General features: G+C 47.2%; 1 protein-coding gene across 6 annotated transcripts in view; it reads right to left on the reverse strand.

Moving 5' to 3' along the window:
- NCK2 (NCK adaptor protein 2) overlaps positions 1-17755 on the reverse strand; it is a 132397-nt gene that overhangs the window by 61729 nt on the left and 52913 nt on the right. For 3 of the 6 annotated variants that reach the window (XM_033838546.2, XM_033838543.2, XM_033838544.2), the window contains one exon: positions 7260-7441. The exons of 1 other annotated variant lie outside the window; for it this stretch is intronic. The gene's annotated coding sequence lies outside the window, so the exon portion shown is untranslated. Of the gene's footprint in view, positions 1-7140; positions 7442-17755 lie in introns of all 6 variants that reach the window. 2 more of the 6 variants (XM_033838549.2, XM_033838547.2) reach the window with 1 other exon arrangement.

Below are 17755 nucleotides of genomic sequence, written 5' to 3' on the forward strand. Positions count from 1 at the left end.
ATAATATTGTAAATCAACTACACTTCAATTAAAAAAAAGAACCTTGAGACAAGTGAAAATGGAAATACAATAGACCAAACCTCATGGGATGCATTAAGAGCAGTTCTAAGAGAGAAGTTCAGTGATAAAAACCCACATTAAGAAAAAACAAAGATCCCAAATAAACAACCAACTTTACACCTCAAGGAACTAGAAAAAACAAATGAAGCCCAAAGTTAGTAGAAGGAAGTACAAAAATCAGAGCAGAAATAAATGAAATAGAGTCTAAAAAGATCATAGAAAAGATCGGTAAAACTATGAGCTGTTTTTTTCCAAAAGACAAAGAAAATAGACAAACTTTTAGCTAGACTCACCTAGGAAAAAAGAGAGGACCCAAACGAACAAAATCAGAAAAAAAAAAAAAGAGGAGACATTACGTCTGATATCACAGACATAAAAAGGATCGTGAGAGATTACTATGAACAATATACGCCAACAAATTGGACATCCCAGAAGTGGATAAATTCCTAGAAACATCAAACCTATCAATATTGAATAGTGAAGAAATAAAAAATCTGAACATACCAGTTATTAGGAGGTTGACTCAATAATCAAAAACCTCCCAACAAATAAAAGTCCAGGACCAGATGGCTTCACTGGTGAATTCTATCAAACAATTGAAGAATTAATACCAATGTTTCTCAAACTATTCCCAAAAAACGAGGAGAGAACACTTCCAAACTCATGTTAAGAGGCCAGCGTCGGCTTCCCTGGTGGCACGGTGGTTAAGGATCCGCCTGCCAATGCAGGGGACATGGGTTCGAGCCCTGGTCCAGGAAGATCCCACATGCCGCAGAGCAACCACGCCCGTGTGCCACAACTACTGAGCCTGTGTTCTACAGCCCGCGAGCCACAACTACTGAGCCCGCGTGCCACAACTACTGAAGCCGCATGCCTAGAGCCCATGCTCCACCACAAAGAGAAGCTACCAAAATGAGAAGCCCACGCACTGCAACGAAGAGTAGCCCTCACTCACCACAACTAGAGAAAGCCCATGCACAGTAACGAAGACCCAGTGCAGCCATAAATAAATATTTTTTTTTAAAAAAAGAGGTCAGCATCACCCTGAAACCAAAACCAAGAACACTACAAGAAAAGAAAACTACAGCCCAATACCCCTGATGAACATAGATGCAAAAAGTTCTGAACAAAATACTAGGAATCTGAATTCAACAGCACATTAAAAGATCATATACCATGATCAAGTGGGATTTACCCCAGGGACGCAAGGACAGTTCAATACCTGCAGGTCAACCTACATGATACAGCACATTAACACAATGAAGGACAAAAATCATATGATTATCTCAGTAGATGCATAAAAAGCATTTGACAAAATATTCATTTATGATAAAAACTCAACAAAGTGGGTATAGAGGGAACATACCTCACCATAATAAAGGTCATATATGACAAGCCCACAGAAAACAACACATTCAACAGTGAAAAGCTGAAAGCATTTCTTCTAAGAGCAGGAACAAGACAAGGATCCCCACTCTTGTCACTTATTGAACATAGTATTAGAAGTTCTAGCCACAGCAATCAGACAAGAAAAAGAAATAACAGGGACCCAAATCAAAAAGGAAGAAGTAAAACAGTCTATATTTGCAGATGACATGATATTATGCATCATAATATCAAAAACCCTAAAGGAAACCCTAAAGACGCCACCAAAAAACTGTGAGAACAAATGAATTAAGTAAAGTTGAATGATACAAAAATCAGTTGTGTCTATACACTAGCAATGAACTATCAGAAAGAGAAACTAAGAAAACAATCCCATTTACAACTGTATCAAAAAGAATAAAATACCTAGAAATAAATTTAACCAAGAGGGTGAAAGACTTGTATACTGAAAACGATAAGACACTGATAAAAAGAAGCTGAAGAAAACAGAAATAAATGGAAAGATTTCTCCATGCTCATGGACTGGAAGAATTAACATCATTAAAATGTCCATTCTATCGAAAGAAATCTACATACTCAATGCAATCCCTGTCAAAATTTCAATGGCATTTGTCTCGGAAATAGAAAAAACTATCTCGAATTCGTATGGAACCACAAAAGACTGAATAGTCAAAGCAATCTTGAGAAAGAAGAACAAAGCTGGAGATATCACGCTCTCTGATTTCAAACTGCCGTTGACCCTTGAACAATGCAGGGGTTAGGGGCAATCAAAAATCCACTTAGGGCTTATAGTTGGCCCTCTGGATCCACAGTTCTGCTGTATCTGCGGTTCCACATCCATGGATTCAACCAACCATGGAAAGTGCAGCACTGTCGTATTTACTATTGAAAAAAATCCGAGTAAAAGTGGACCCCCACCGTTCAAACCCAAGTTGTTCAAGGGTCAACTGTATAGTCAAAACTACAGTAACCAAAACAGTATGGTATTGGCATAAAAACAGACCTTGAGATCAATAGAATAGAATAGAATAGAGAACACAGAAATAAGGTCACTTAATTGGCCTTATATGGGCACTTAGTTTACCACATAGGTGCCAAGAACATACAATGGGGAAGGTCAGTCTGTTCAATAAATGGTGTTGGAAAAACTGGACAGCCACATGCAAAAGAATGAAACTGGACCACTATCTTACACCATACACAAAAATCAACTCAAAATGGATTAAAGACTTGAACATAAGACCTGAAAGCATAAAACTCCTAAAGAGAAAACATAGGGGGTGAGCTCCTTGACATCTCTCTTGTGATGATGTTTTGGATTTGACACCAAAAGCAAAGGCAACAAAACCAAAAATAAGTAACAAGCATCTGCACAGCAAAGGAGACCATCAACAGAGTGAAAAGGCAACCAATGAATTGGGAGAAAGTATTTGTAAATCATATACTTGATAAGAGGTTAATATTCAAAATATATAAAGAACTCATACAACTCAACAGCAAAAAGACAATCAGATTAAAAAATATGCAGAGGACATTTTTGCAGAGATGTGCAGATGGCCAACAGGCACATGAAAAGGTGCTCAACATCACTAATCATCAGGGAAATGCAAATCAAAACCACCATCATATATCACCTCACACCTGTCAGAGTGGCTATCATCAAAGGGACAGGAGATAACAAGCGTCTGATGAGGGTGTGGAGAAAAGGGAACCCTCATGCACTGTTGGTGGGAATGTAAATTGGTGCAGCCACTATGGAGAACAGTATGGAGGTTCCTCAAAAAAATTAAAAACAGAACTATCATGTGATCCAATAATCCTACTTCTGGGTATCTATAAAAAGGAAATGAAAACAGGATCTGGAAGAGATATCTGTACCCCGCATGTTCACTACAGCATTAGCCACGAACGCCAAGATATGGAAACAACCTAAGTGTCCATCAATGGATGGATGGATAGAGAAGATGTGATACGTAGGTATGTATATGCGTGTAAACACACATACATACGCACAGGAATACTGTTCAACCACAAGAAGGAAGGAAATTCTGCCATTTGTGACAACATGGGCAGACCTTGAGGACATTAGGCTAAGTGAAATAAGCCAGACAGAGAAAGACAGACAATGCATGGTAGCATTTACATCTGGAATTTTTTTTAAAAGTCCAAGTCATAGAAACAGGGAGTACAAATGTGGCTGCTACGGGCTGGGGGCGTGGAGGAAACAGGGAGAGGCTGGTAAAGAGATTTCAGCTCTAAGATGAATAAGGTCTGAGGATCTAATGTAAAACATGGTGACTACAGTTGACAACACTATTATATAATTCAAATTTGCTAAGAGAGGAGAACCTAACTGTTCTCATTTTTAAAAAAGGATAAACATGTGAAGTGATGGGTGTGCTAATTAACTAGATGGGGGGATCCTTTCACAATGCATATGTGTATCAAATCAGCACCATGTACGCTTTAAATATCTTATAGTTTTATTTGTCAATTATCCCTCAACAAAGCTCAAAAAAAAAAAAAAAGAAAATCATGCCTGTGCCCACATTTACGTTTTGGGTATATTCACATCAGCAACTGACACAGTCTGCAATCCAGGTCTCGATTACTCTCCTCTACCCATAAGTCTTGTGCCCTACGCACCATCTTCCCCCGCTTAACGCCCACGTCCTTCCACTCACCAGGCTTCTCTCCTGAAAAAGTCTCCAAGTAGATTTTCAAAAGATAAACAATCTTCCGTACAGCATATGACGCTGTTCCCATCCTCCATCCCCAGGAAACACCAGCCAGCTTCCCACAACAGTGAATCACAGTCAGGGTTCAGTTATCCAGGGAAGAATTAAGCGCAGACTACACACTGTCAAGTTCATTCCAGTGGAAAAGGAAGGGGCTTGCGGCCGTGCTCCTCCCATGAGCTCCACTCCCCCTGTATCAGGCAAAGTCAAGCCAGGGAGTTCTGAAGTCCGTAATTTCAATGTGTGTGTGTGTGTGTGTGTCTGTGTGTCTGTGTGTGTGTGTGTGTGTGTGTGTGTGTGTGTGTGACTGTGTGTGTACAAGAATACAGGGCAGGGAAATGCAGTCCCTGGACACAGCGGGCTCAGGGACCCCCTCATGTCACCGTGAGATGCAGCTCAGACATCCCTCCCCAAGACCTCTCCCCTCGGCCCAGCCCCAGGGGTAGGCGGGCTGAGACGGCCCCAGCTTGGGCTGCCCGGCAGCGGGGAGGCGCTTCCGAGCCTGACCCCTCACGTAGCACTTTACCAGGTCGCCACTGCTTTCCTTTCTTTCCAGGACAGGGCAAGTGACAGGATGGCCAAGCCGTCACTTTTCCTGCGGGCACATCAAAGACCCCTGACCCAGCAGCACGTGCGGGTTCCCACCCATTACTGCTTAACCGACGTGGAGACCCATTACCCGCTAAGGCACCCAGCCTGCCCTGTGCCACGGGACCCATGACGCCTCAGCCCCACTCCCCGCTTCTTTAAAATTCACTCAGTTTACCCTGCCTCGGGCACCTGAAACTTGCTTTGAGAGCCTGACTGCAGCTGTCACCAGAGCCCCAGAGCTGTCAGGGTCGCGCCCCATCCCACAAGGCCACGAGAAAGAGAGTCCGGAACTGTATTTCATCTATTTTTGTAGCTGCTAAAACAGTCACTGCAGGAAAAACAGCCCAGAATCCAGCTGTGCTCACAGTCAATATTTATTACACGAATGGACAGCCCCAGTGGTTTTCCCACTGGACAGTTTTCAAAACCATGAAAGTAATTTTTAATAAGCAAATCAGGGCTTTGGTGTGGCTCTCATAAACGTATAGGAGTAATTATTTTAAATTACATGCATATAAATATTTTTGTAAGTATATCCGCGTGATAATCTATGTATGACTGTCCATCTAGTGGTACCCAGGCGTCGACTCTTGTTTGTGTGATGGTAACAGACTTCTCCTGGGCACCTGTGCAGAATATACTGCCCCAATTAAGCGTGTGACTTCCCCGACTCACCACTTTCTGGAAGAGGACCCTGACAGTCACTGAGAGTCTATTAATATCATCCATGACCAAGACCTTCTAAAGAAGTCCTGTCAGACTCCGTGACTGATGAATCACTAGAGAATTCTGATGACCAGATTCCAGGATTTGCGCTAATTCCTAGTTTATATTCCCATGAAATCTGACAAACTGATTAATACGTGACTGCATTTATAAACGACCAAGTTTTAAAAGGTTCCACTTCAATGACTATTGAAAAAATTGAATGGTCATAGCCAAGACTTTTTTATGTAATGGAAACCTCCGAGGATTAGACATGAAACACCCAAAGGCGTTCCACCCATATAAGGTCTGGAAGAGAAACCTTGGAGGGTCTGACCAGCGCCTGGGGGGATGTAAAAACAGTGAAAACCAGCAATGTCCTGGGGGGAGGGGGACCTCAGGGTCACTTACAGGGACACAGTAAGGGGGAGGGCTTGGATCAGCTGCTGAGATGAGCTCTAGTCTCTCAGTTCCAAACCAGGACCCAGAACTGGAAATCATAATGGACGCCTCCCCCACTTTAAACCGGTGGGAGACTGTCGTTTGCTCCAAAGAAATCATAAAGGAGAATTCATCATCTTACCCTATGAAACACTACATATTGATTCCATGCCCTTCTGCTCACCACACACCAACGGGGAATGTAACTGAAATCAAGGTGATTCCAAAAAAAAAAAAAAAAAAAAAAAAGTGGTTGAGGAGAAAAACCTGACTTATAGTAGTAGCTTTAGACCAAATGAAGGAAAATTCTAACTTATATTAAACTAATAAATCTATAGCAATAAAACCAAGAGAGTTTATAGTCCAAAGTTATACGTTCAAGAATAGCTTAAAGCCAAACTTATGGTTACCAAAGGGGAAAGGTGGGTATGTGTGTGTGTGTGTGTATATATTCAGTCATATATATATGACTAGATCACTTTGCTGTACACATGAGACCAACAGAACACTGTTCATCAATTATACTCCAATGTAAAATAAAAATTAAAAAAAAGAAATAGAATCATTCAAAGCAATTTATGAATACTAGAAGCAAAATAAGGTTTTGAGGGAAAGGTCATAAACTGGGTGTTACCCCTACACTTCGGGGCAACGCTCTGAAGGTGAAATTGGACCTTCTCAGAAAGCACTTCTACTGCCCAGCCAGAGCTGGGACCCCAGATGAACTGAACCATTAGACAGCATCTCTTATGATCTAAATCAAATGTCCCAAACCATTCGTCAGGGCTAAGAAATGTCTGTTACGACACATGCTTTTGTCCAGGGTCTGTCATGACCTCAGTCCACGTGCTGGATCACAGGCACGATTTTAACGCACGAGCAGATTCTCATGCAAACCCTTCCTCAGAATCCTTGTCTGTTTGCATGTTTTGATGGAGACTCATCTTCCCAGCATCCAAACTGGAATGACGCCTTCACTAGATGGAGCTCACCCTGAAGTCAGCTCCTATATATCCTGGACCACCCCCCGCCGGCCCAGGCGGCACGCAGGGGGCTCAGCTCCTCCAGACACAAGACTACCTGTCCGGCCCAGGAGCAGAGGCACTAGGGCGGCTCACAGGTTGGATGCGCCCACTGCCCTGCTTCCTAGCTGATGCCACCACGTGCCAAAGCAGGAACGGTGAGTCTAATTTCTGAACCAGATCCGTTGGAAACTTACGTTTTACGAGGCTCAACGAATCAGAGCTGCGTTTACTGTCATTCTACTGATGCAGAGCGAGCATCTGAGGCAAAAGCGGCAAGTGCTCCCGTCTGCTTTGGGCAGGAGGCCGCACTCACCTTCGGCACTCAGTTATGAGACAGGACGCACACACGGAGCTCCTCCGCAAGTGAATTCTTCAACTGACAGCACCCGCGAAGTCACCAAGCTGCAGGAATTCTCCAAATTCTCAAATCCAACTCAAACCTCAGCGGAGGGTTATGATCTGGGAAATCACTTGTAGAAAAGGAACATGGGAAATCTAAAAAGGAACAGAAAGAACCGTCTATTAGGACCGCTTGCTGGGTTGGTTTTAAGTCACTGGTTGAGAAATAACTGATGATTTATTTGCCTGAAACCATTATTTTTAATTGACCCCAGAAAAAAGGTGCTTATATTTACTGACCTCAACCCAAACCGAAACGCCCTCACCCTGCTCCACCTTCCAGGCCCCGGGCCGGCTCGGAGGCAGAGGCTGGGAGGGCTGGGGGCCCTTGGCCATAGCCGAGGGACCTGAGCTCCCAGGTGTCTCCAGCCCCCTCGCCCCAAAGCCCCAGTGCCCATGGCCTCGAAGACTGCCGAAAAGAAAGGCGCGGTTGCCAAGCGGAAATTCCAAAAGCCTGTCTGGGAGCCTAATTAGGGAGAAGAACCACAGAGCGTGGCTATCACTCGACACTCCATCTCCTGCACTGGCCGTGCACTGAGAGGGGTGCACCCCTTCCCCCCAACCCACAGCTTGTGCTTATTGGGGTGAGCATACACACACCACTCTGTATAAAACAGATACCTAACAAGGACCTACTGTACAGAACAGGGAACTCTGCTCAACACTCTGTTATGGCCTCTATGGGGAAAGAATCTGAAAAAGAAGAGATATATGTGTGTATAACTGATTCATTTTGCCGTACACCTGAAACTAACACAACATTGTACATCAACTCTACTCCAATAAAAATGAAAAAAAAAAAATCCCTGCAGGAATCTGAGGGCAGCACCCCGAAACTACAAGGAAGTCAAACCGAGGAGCTGACGGAGGGGACCCGCAGTCCCCCCCCTCCTGGCCGCGGAGCCTGCCGTCACCTCATGGCCACCACACCTGGGTAACCATTTTCAGTCCCAACCTATCATTGCAGGGGACCCTGAGGCTCTGTGGACCTCCGAGGGGGTTCACTGTCATCTTTAATTATGCTTCAGACCCAGAAGGGATCCGTCCTGACAGCTCACTCCGACAAGATCTATTAATTCACCCCCAGCATGAGGATGAACCAAAATGTTAAACATCCCACAGAAAAGTCGAATTCTATTTTAGTCAAATAGAAAAGGATAATTCAAGTAGGGCTTTCATAAAAATGTTATAAGGCAAGTTCATAAATTTTGATTAAAAAATGAATTCCTCTCTAGGCATTCTCTGGTATTATTTTAAGGGCTTGCATGATTCTTTTTAAACGTATGATTTAACACAGGACAAGGCACTGGGCAAACACAGCGGGGATACAAGATTGGGACAAGATGTTAGACATGCAACAGGAGGACGGCGCCCTTCTCTCTGCCAAGTGTTTACAGTAACACGACAGGTTCTGCAGAAACAGACGTTCTGGTATCTGGACTTGGGGATCCCGACCAAGGATTCTGGTTTCTCACTGTGGGACTTACCGTGACGTGCCATTTACTGGAGAAAGCCACCAGCTAAACACAGCTGTGCCCGCAAGCACCAGCGCCGTATTAGTATTTTCATGGGTCCTTCTGGACTTAAGTTGTAGTTTTAAATTTTCCATTGAAAAGTGAACATGCCTGAGTCAGATCTCCCCAAACCAATGCCCGTGGGCCTCTGGAGGCCTGTCTGGGTTGCCCTCCGCGTGTACAACGCTCTCACAGGGGGTGTTATTTAACCCTCCCAATAACCACCTGGGTTAGATATTAACACCCACTTTTATTACACGGGGATAATCTCTCGATATCTTTATTACACGGGGATAATCTCTCTAAGCTCTATTACATGGGGATAATCTCTCGATATCTTTATTACACGGGGATAACCTCTCGGTCTCAGAGAGGTGAAAGGCTCTCCTTAGTCGGCTCTAGCGTGAGGAATGCAGGCCTCCAAAGCTCTAAACCCACCGCACCGGCAGCAAACTTAGTGCCGGAGAGTTTACCTGCCCAGGGCAAAGGCACGACAGCCTGGCTCTGGAAGCCCCGTCCTCCGACACTCGGTGCAGCGGAAAAGCCAGACAAAGGTGCGGGATCTGAGCTAACGGAGAAGCCCCAACCGGAGGCTCTGCTTCAAGTTCACGTACAGATGCCCTGGCCGCCTGGGGACCGACTGTGAGAGAGGGAGGGGCAGCATCTTCCTTGAGAAAAGCATTTCACTGACGAAGCGTCAATGAACGAAGCACACACCTTAGACAGAAATGAACACAGAGACCAAAACCGCTCTCCTACTGGGTCTACATGCAGTCTGCCCACCACCATGCTTAACGTGGGTTATGGGCTTATTCTAAACCTCTGCTAAGGGTGAGCATTTCAGATCAGGTCTTCATTACAACCTGTGATCAAATCCATCAGGAACGCGTACACTTCTGTGCAGAAAACCACCTCCAACTGCAAACACTGCCAGGTTCAAGGTCACTGGGACCGTGGAGGCCCTCACCCAAGAGGTCACTCAAGGACTCCGCACAGCCCGCTCAGGCGGGAGGGGACACGTGGGACGGTGCACGCTCGTCTTTAAAGCTATTTCTCCACTAGCATCACCTGCATCTCCCCACAGAAATAGAGAGGAGGAGGAGGAAGGAGTGGAAAGGAATGAACACGAATACCAAATGCACCTCTTTCTCCACATGGATCTGGATCCGAATCACTTTACCAATGCAAAGTCCATGCGATATCTGAATTCCCTGCAACAATGAGGTTTTCTTTTTCCCAACTGTGTTTGGAAAGCCCAGGCCCAACCTGGGGGTCTCCACAGCCTCGGGGGGCATTTGGCTGTGTGCCCACACCGCCGAGGGTGCCCGGGGTGCCTGACCCAGCCGGCCTCCTGGGGAGTCGGGGCAGTTTCCCCCGAACCTCCGTGCATGTGGCCGTCCAGCGTCGGCGTCCATCACTAACGGGCTTCCCTGCAGTGGAGTCTTCAGGGTTCATGAGAGGCCCGCGCCCTTCTGCTGAGGCCCAAGGTCACTGGACACGCTGCCCTGCCTACTTGCCAACTGGCCGAACTGCCCAGAGGACTAGAATCCCCAAAAGGCTCCCCGCAGAGACCAGCCTCCCTCCTCCTGACCCGCAGAAACAGAGGAGCAGGCTGGGGAGAAGCGCTCGGACAGGCCCCAGGAGACACAGTCCCGGCGGCTCCACCTTCGCCAAGGCGTCGTCCACCTCCACGGCAACCCTGGGACACACACCTGACTATCAGCTCAGGAACGAAACCACCACACCCTCAGGCCGCAGCCAGGATTCAGGCCCAGGCCTGTCTGCCTGCAAAGCCCTCTTCCTCCCCACAAAGATCACCACTAAAGGGCCAGAACCTCGAGGTGCGGGCAAAGGTCATCTGTCGCCACCATCTCTCTGGAGTGTCTGCCACGCTGGGGGGCCCTGCTTCAGCCCCTCACACCAGGGAGGGACAGCATCACACAGCTTCCAGGACTCAAGCCCTCGACCACACACACCACCTTAATTTGAGAAAGGGGGAGGGGGGTGGGGGAGGGATGGTTGGGAGGCTGGGGTTACTAGATGCAAACTATTCTATATGGGATGGATAAACAAGAAGGTGCTACTGCAGAGCGCTGGGAACTCTATTCAGTGCCCTGGGGTCAACCATAACGGAAAAGAATATAAAAAAAAGCATGTCTATATGTGTGTAACTGGGTCACTCTGCTATACAGCAGAAATTAACACATTGTAAATCAACTATACCTCAACAAAAAGTTTTTTTAATAAATTATATAAATAAATAAAACAAAGGTACTGGGGCTTCCCTGGTGGCGCAGTGGTTGGGAGGCCGCCTGCCGATGCAGGGGACACGGGTTTGTGCCCTGGTCCGGGAAGATCCCACATGCCGCGGAGCGGCTGGGCCCGTGAGCCATGGCCGCTGAGCCTGCGCGTATGGAGCCTGTGCTCCGCAACGGGAGAGGCCACAACAGTGAGAGGCCCGCGTACCGGAAAAAAAATATAAATAAAAAATATTTAAAAAAACCAAACAAAGGTACTGTTTCCCTTAGATGTCAATGCAGAAAAAAAAATTACTGAGCAACGTTATCTGACTATTGAACACTGCACACAAGCAGAAGACTCCCAGGTTACAGCAGGTGAGCTTCATGACTGAACCTCATACTTTATGCAAAACACACCCAGGGAACCACCCAGACCCCTGATCTGCAGACAGAGCTAAAGGCAAATGTCTTTTTTCTTTTATTAACAAAGAAAAAACAGGGCTTCCCTGGTGGCGCAGTGGTTGAGAATCTGCCTGCTAATGCAGGGGACACGGGTTCGAGCCCTGGTCTGGGAGGATCCCACATGCCACGGAGCAACTCGGCCCGCGAGCCACAACTACTGAGCCTGCGCGTCCGGAGCCTGTGCTCCGCAACAAGAAAGGCCGCGACAGTGAGAGGCCCGCGCACCGCGATGGAGAGTGGCCCCCGCTTGCCACAACTAGAGAAAGCCCTCGCACAGAAACGAAGACCCAACACAGCAAAAATAAATTAATTAATTAATAAGAACAAGTCACCGAGACCTGCAGTTTAAAAAAAAAAAAAAGAAAAAACAAGCCATGATTATTATAGGCCCTTTCTTCGGCCTCTTCCCCGTCCCAATGGGACACCACTCTCCAGACCAGACCCCTCGGTGGCCCAGGTGGTCGCCCAGCTCAGAATGAACACCAGGATTGCCCCCTGACCAGGCCCACCTGGGCCAGCGTGGCCTCGCTGACCTCCCGCAGAACTAGCGGTATTTCACATCTACTCAACGACTTGGTGGAAAACTTGATTTGAGTGGGAGAATGCTGGTTTCAGACACGGAACAGAGGTACACAAAAGTCTCCTTGAATGACCTGGCTGAAGATGAACCCTGGTTCCTGCCTCGTGTGGACGGACACTGGGCCGCTGAGAAAGCGCTTCTGGATCTGACACCCGGGCTTCCAGGGAGAGGATCCACCCACCTCTCATCACCCCTCACGCAGCGGCCCCGCCAGGCCTCAGTGCTGACGGCCAGATGCGGGGTTCCACGGGTTAGGAGGTCCCGCCGAAATCAGGACTCTTACTCAAGATAAAGCTGTCCTGAAAAGGGAGCCATCACATTTCTCCGCAATGGGCTGGAATCGATTTTAAACGCTAACACTGGTTATCAGTTGATTGTGTCTGTGCATCAGAAGCTGATTAATGAAAACAGGGCAGAAGAAGTACGAGTTTCTAACTCTGTGAACAGCCTGAGGGAGACAAGTCTTCCAGGACTGAGAACAAATCTGCCAGTAGCGGGTCAACCACACACACCGGGACCAAAGTGGCCCAAGGCCATGGGTCCCAGGCCCGGCTCGGCCACCACACGTCCCGGCGGTCCTGTGCCTCTGTGTCATCTTCCGTGACGAGGGTCCCTCTGCTCCAACCTGTAGCTGTGAGATCAGCACATGGGAGTGGACGTGAGAATTATCCAAAATTGATGATGTGGTACCAGAAATGTATTAAAGCTTATCTAAAATACCATGACAAGGAGTCATAATGCAAACCTTAATGTGGACTTCAATTTTATAGTCGCCGCCTCAGAATTCTAGCAGATGGGAATTACATCAGGAACACCAATTCTGATGGTTTGGAAGCTTTTGTGTATATAGTTGATGTTAGCCTCTTAAATACAATAGTCCTCCATCCTCCAAAAGTCCTGATCGGTGTTTGTCTTGAGCTCTTTCCACTAACCCAAACCGTAGTTTTCAGAATCAGCATATATACATACGTGTGTGTGTGTGTGTGTGTGTGTATACATCTCAACGCCGTAACTAGACAGTCTAATTACATAAAACATTTTAAAAGGGTCACCCGCGTTCTTTATGAAGTGTCTGCAGGATTTCATTGTTGTCCAGGTAATTACACCACTAATAAAAAGCACGCTGACCAAATAAACCTTCAACACAAAAACACACTAGAATAAAACCCCTTTGGTTGAAAACGACAGACAGAAGGAAAGACAGACAGAAAGGAAGAAAGACACACACACAGACACTGAATTCTTATCTGAGATAACTTAGACACCAGGTGATCCAAAGGGCCCGTCTAACTGTGAGTCTGTGGAAGCACTATTTTGATTATTTTGCTGAAGTTCACGTCCCTTAACCTTTTGGGGATGAAGGACTGAAAGAATGAGGGAAACCGCAAGAAAGGCCACACACACACACACACACACACACACACACACACACACACTTTTTAAAAATAGAATCTTGGAAAGCAAGCAAGAAGCCCAGACCAGGTTGTGTTAAGAGGGGTTACAACTAATAAACTTGTGGGGCGGAATCAGGGGGGAGGTATTACTTTACTTTTAACTGGATTCTTTGCTGTGACACGTTCACACTATGTCTCTCTCGGGTAATTAAGATGGAAGCTGTGAGATCAACTCTGTCCTCCCTTCACTTCCCTCCTCTGCTCCATCTTCTGCCAGAAGCCCGGCCGGACACGGGGAGCCTGCGCCTCCACCCTCCCATCGCTGAGCGGGCTGCGTGGACAAAACGGATTATAGGGCTCCAGGGATCCGGCGTGTCACACACCCACCTGTGTCCTAGATCACATCACATCGCCGGCCTTTTAAGAGGCAGAACAGGCCTCTCACCGTGAGTGTGGAGGATAGGGTTTTGACAGCAATTAGATGAAGGTGATGGGAAAAAGAGACCGGGAACAGCCCACGCATGACCTTTGGCACCTGAGCAGCCCCTGGGAGGGCAGAACTATTAAGCTCTGCAGCAAAAGGTCGGGAAAGGTTTCGTGGGAAGGTTGGCTTTTTTGTTAATTTTTATAAATTACTGGTAACTGAGAAGCCTCCTGCAGAATAGATTTGGTTCTAAGAAACTGTGAGAAAACACCTCCCTTCACGTTGCCCTCCTTCACTTCTGATGGGTCATGAGTCAACGTGATGTGTTTCCCCCATTTCTGTGTACGTTGATGCTCGTGTAGATTACAGTATCCCATAAATGTATTCCATAAAAATTCCACAACGTATAGAATGAAAAGGGAGTTGAATAAACTAAATTTTCCCATTAAAAAAAAAAGGCTAATAGTTATAAAAATGTAACTTTCAGAGAACAAATTTATGATTATTCCAACTGAATAGAAATGTTAATGTCACTGTGTTTTTAAAGTATAATTAGGGGCTTCTGAATATTCTGAAAACGGTCAAAGTGTATTCACCCACATTTTCCCCAAACGCCAGCTGCTTTCACAATCCTGTGCCTTTATGTCTGCTATTTCTTCCGCCACCTGGGGAACAGCTTCCCACCTCCAGTCTCCCAAAGCCACTGTCCAGCCAAATCCAACTCATCGCCCAGGAATGAACTCAACCGCCCCATCTTCTGGAACGTTCTAAAGGAATGTCCTCCATTCCTGCAGCCATCGCTCTTTTATAACCAAACTCCCCTTTTAAAGGCTGTGCAGACAGAAGTGCCTCTAGGGAGGGATGTCCACAGGCTGGTGTCCATATGGCTCTCGGCAACATGACTCTTATCAGACATTCATCATCCAATAAGCTTCCACTTCCTCAGTGATATCTGTAAGATCTGATGCAACTACGGTTGCAATGCCTGGCCCACTCAGCGCCCCAGAGTCCAGAAGCCTCTTCTCCCAAACTTCAAACCGAGAGACCCCAAATCCCTTACACAACTACCCGAACCAGCCCTTCGGTATCGACACGGAGCCTTCAACACAGAAAGCAGCACATCTGTGCCCAAACCAAACGATGGTCCTGCTTACGAGCCGTATGTCTTCATTTTACTGCCATCAATTTATTTTTCTTGAGTATTTCATTTACTATATAAATTAGCAAGAAGCCGATGAGAGAGACTGAATGAATCAAAGAGGACTGCTAAACTCTAAAGCTCGAAAATGTATAGATGACTTCCCATGGCAGCTGCCCAATGGATGTCGTCCATAAGAGCCATTTAAATACTGTGTCTGGGCTGAAATCCAATTAAGTCATTTCTGTCTGAATATCCCCAAAGAGCCTCCTGCTGAGTTTGAAGTGGAAATAATTGCAAATGCCAGATTAGCTGTGTAAGCACTTCCAGAGCCGAAACCCAGCAAGAGCATGAAAACCTCCATGCCCAGCTTTTCAACTGGGCACAAAGGAAACACTTCAACGATCATCGGGCAGAAAGAAAGCCCACGTCCTGGTGCAGCCAGGTCTCCTTAGATAATCCTCGTCCCCCGCACGTGTCAAAGAAAAGCTGCGATCCATTCATTTACGCGCGCAGTGGAATGACAAACTTGGGCTCCACCATGCCATTCTGTGCACAGAGGAAACAGCATCAAGACGAGATTTCAAGCCTTCTCTGAATTCATTTCCCTGACCAACCCCTCATGCAGGACACCCTGAAATCAGTAAACCCTGAAATTCACCACCGTCTCCACGCGTGTAACTTGTTCTGTGAAAATGTTCAAGCAGAGACAGGACAGTAAGGGGATAAGATGAATCTCCCCTGTACCTTGCGATCCATGACTCAGATCTACGATTCAGCAAAACACAAGGTATCTTCAGGTGACGTGCAAGAGCTGAAACCGGCGTGTTCTAACCACACATTCCAGAGACCGAAAGGGTCCCCCCTGCCTGTTCACTGCACGCAGATCCCACTGAGACCTGCTGTACCGGACCATCTGGAGTTGGTTATGACACCAGCCCCAGGTAAGAACCACTGGTGCAGAGAAAATGAGAGCAAGTGAGAAGGGTCCAGTCGAAAAGATTTATCTCCAAACCCTCCGTATCGAACACCAGGCTTGTCTGAAAGAAGAGTCACCCAGATGACGAGGCCAGCCACGCCTCCGCATGTGACAAAGGACACAAGGAACCTCTTCCAGTGGCTGCACAGCCCAGTCTGCATCTCACCAGCTGCGCGCAGTGGAGGCTGCCACTTGGCCTTGGACGCTGGGTTTCCTTGGAGACAGTATCAGTCCCCTCGTTGATAAAAATAAAGTCACACTTATTCAATGGAAATGTGACGCACATCTGCTCCGCGCAAACACTGTATGCAAATGAGGCACAGCACAGATGCCGCCCTCCTTACGGGACTCGGGCCAGCGAGCGGCTAAAGGCAAACGTGGGATGACGCAGTGGTGCTTCTTTATTGTATCTGCTGCGAGAAAACCCACCTATAAAAAAATTCAGTTAAACTTTTCTAGGTAACTTCTAAAGCAGATGTGTACTATCCAAAGTACCTGCTAATACCTGCCTTAGAATTAAAAAAGAAAACGGTGGATACATGAACATAATAGTTTTACATAAGAAGTAACTTACGATGGACCAGAAAGCAGGTCTGATCTCTCCTTCCCGAGACTAACCTTCCAACAGTGAGAGGAACTGCGGTGTCCCTTCGGGCCTCTTCTGCAAGCAAAACCTTCCTAAGTTGAAAAATGACAGGTTTCCTAAATGTTCTCTCTTCTGGACGGACTTCAAGATAAGTCACCCCATAAGTATTTCTGAAGCCCTCCGAGCACTGTGCTGGGTGCTGGCCACACAACAGGCGACACAGACGCAGGCTTTGCCTCCACAAAGCAGACACGCGGACGAGTGGAAGGTAAGAGCCCAAACGGGGGAGCTCAGGCCCCTGTGGGTCACCCTCCATCACCTCTGTATGGGACACGTGGCCTCGGTGGGGACATCCCTGCAGAGAGTGGAGACGCTGACGATGCGAAATGCACGTCAGTGCTGCCCGAGACGCACCGCGTAGGCAGCATCACAGCTGCACGGCCTCTCACGCTGCACCTGGCAGGTGTTTTCTGAGAGGAAGCAGGGCACACGTGCATTTCCCTGACCCTCCTGGTCCACTTCTCCACTCCACTTTCAGTCCAGTGCTCCAGCTTCTCGAGAGTTTTCTTTCTGCTTCAGCCCTGGATGACCCCATCCCTCCATCAATGCCTCACCTGCAAACCCCACACGCCGTTTTCCAGGGCTCTGTCCACATTGCTGCTCAGATCGAGGTCAAGGGCAGGACACACCTGAGACCTTCCCTGGGAGGGAGCAAACTAGCAGACCATAGTCCGGGGACGGCCATCCTATCAGCTACCACTCCACGCAACAGTCCTCCCACGTAGGGAGACGGGCGTGTCACCTGGGCACGTGAGATGCCAGCTCCAACCCCGACTGGCCCGTCTTTCGACAAAATGCCTGTCTCTACAGCTCAGTTTCCTCACCTGTAAGATGCAGGATAAGGAGAAAAGCATTACCTTGCATACCTGCTGTAAATACTACACAAAGCACCTGGCAAAGTTCCAGGCCCCTAGTAGGTGCTCAAAGAAAAGGCTACTTTGTCTCCTGTACTAGCATCTTAATATAAAGGGCCGGTGGGGGGGCGGGGGCGAACAGAGGACCACCCTGTCCCCAAAACCCCACCTCTGAACTG

This window comes from Tursiops truncatus, chromosome 14 (genome assembly GCF_011762595.2).
Source record: "Tursiops truncatus isolate mTurTru1 chromosome 14, mTurTru1.mat.Y, whole genome shotgun sequence".
In the NCBI taxonomy this organism is placed as follows: Eukaryota; Metazoa; Chordata; class Mammalia; order Artiodactyla; family Delphinidae; genus Tursiops; species Tursiops truncatus.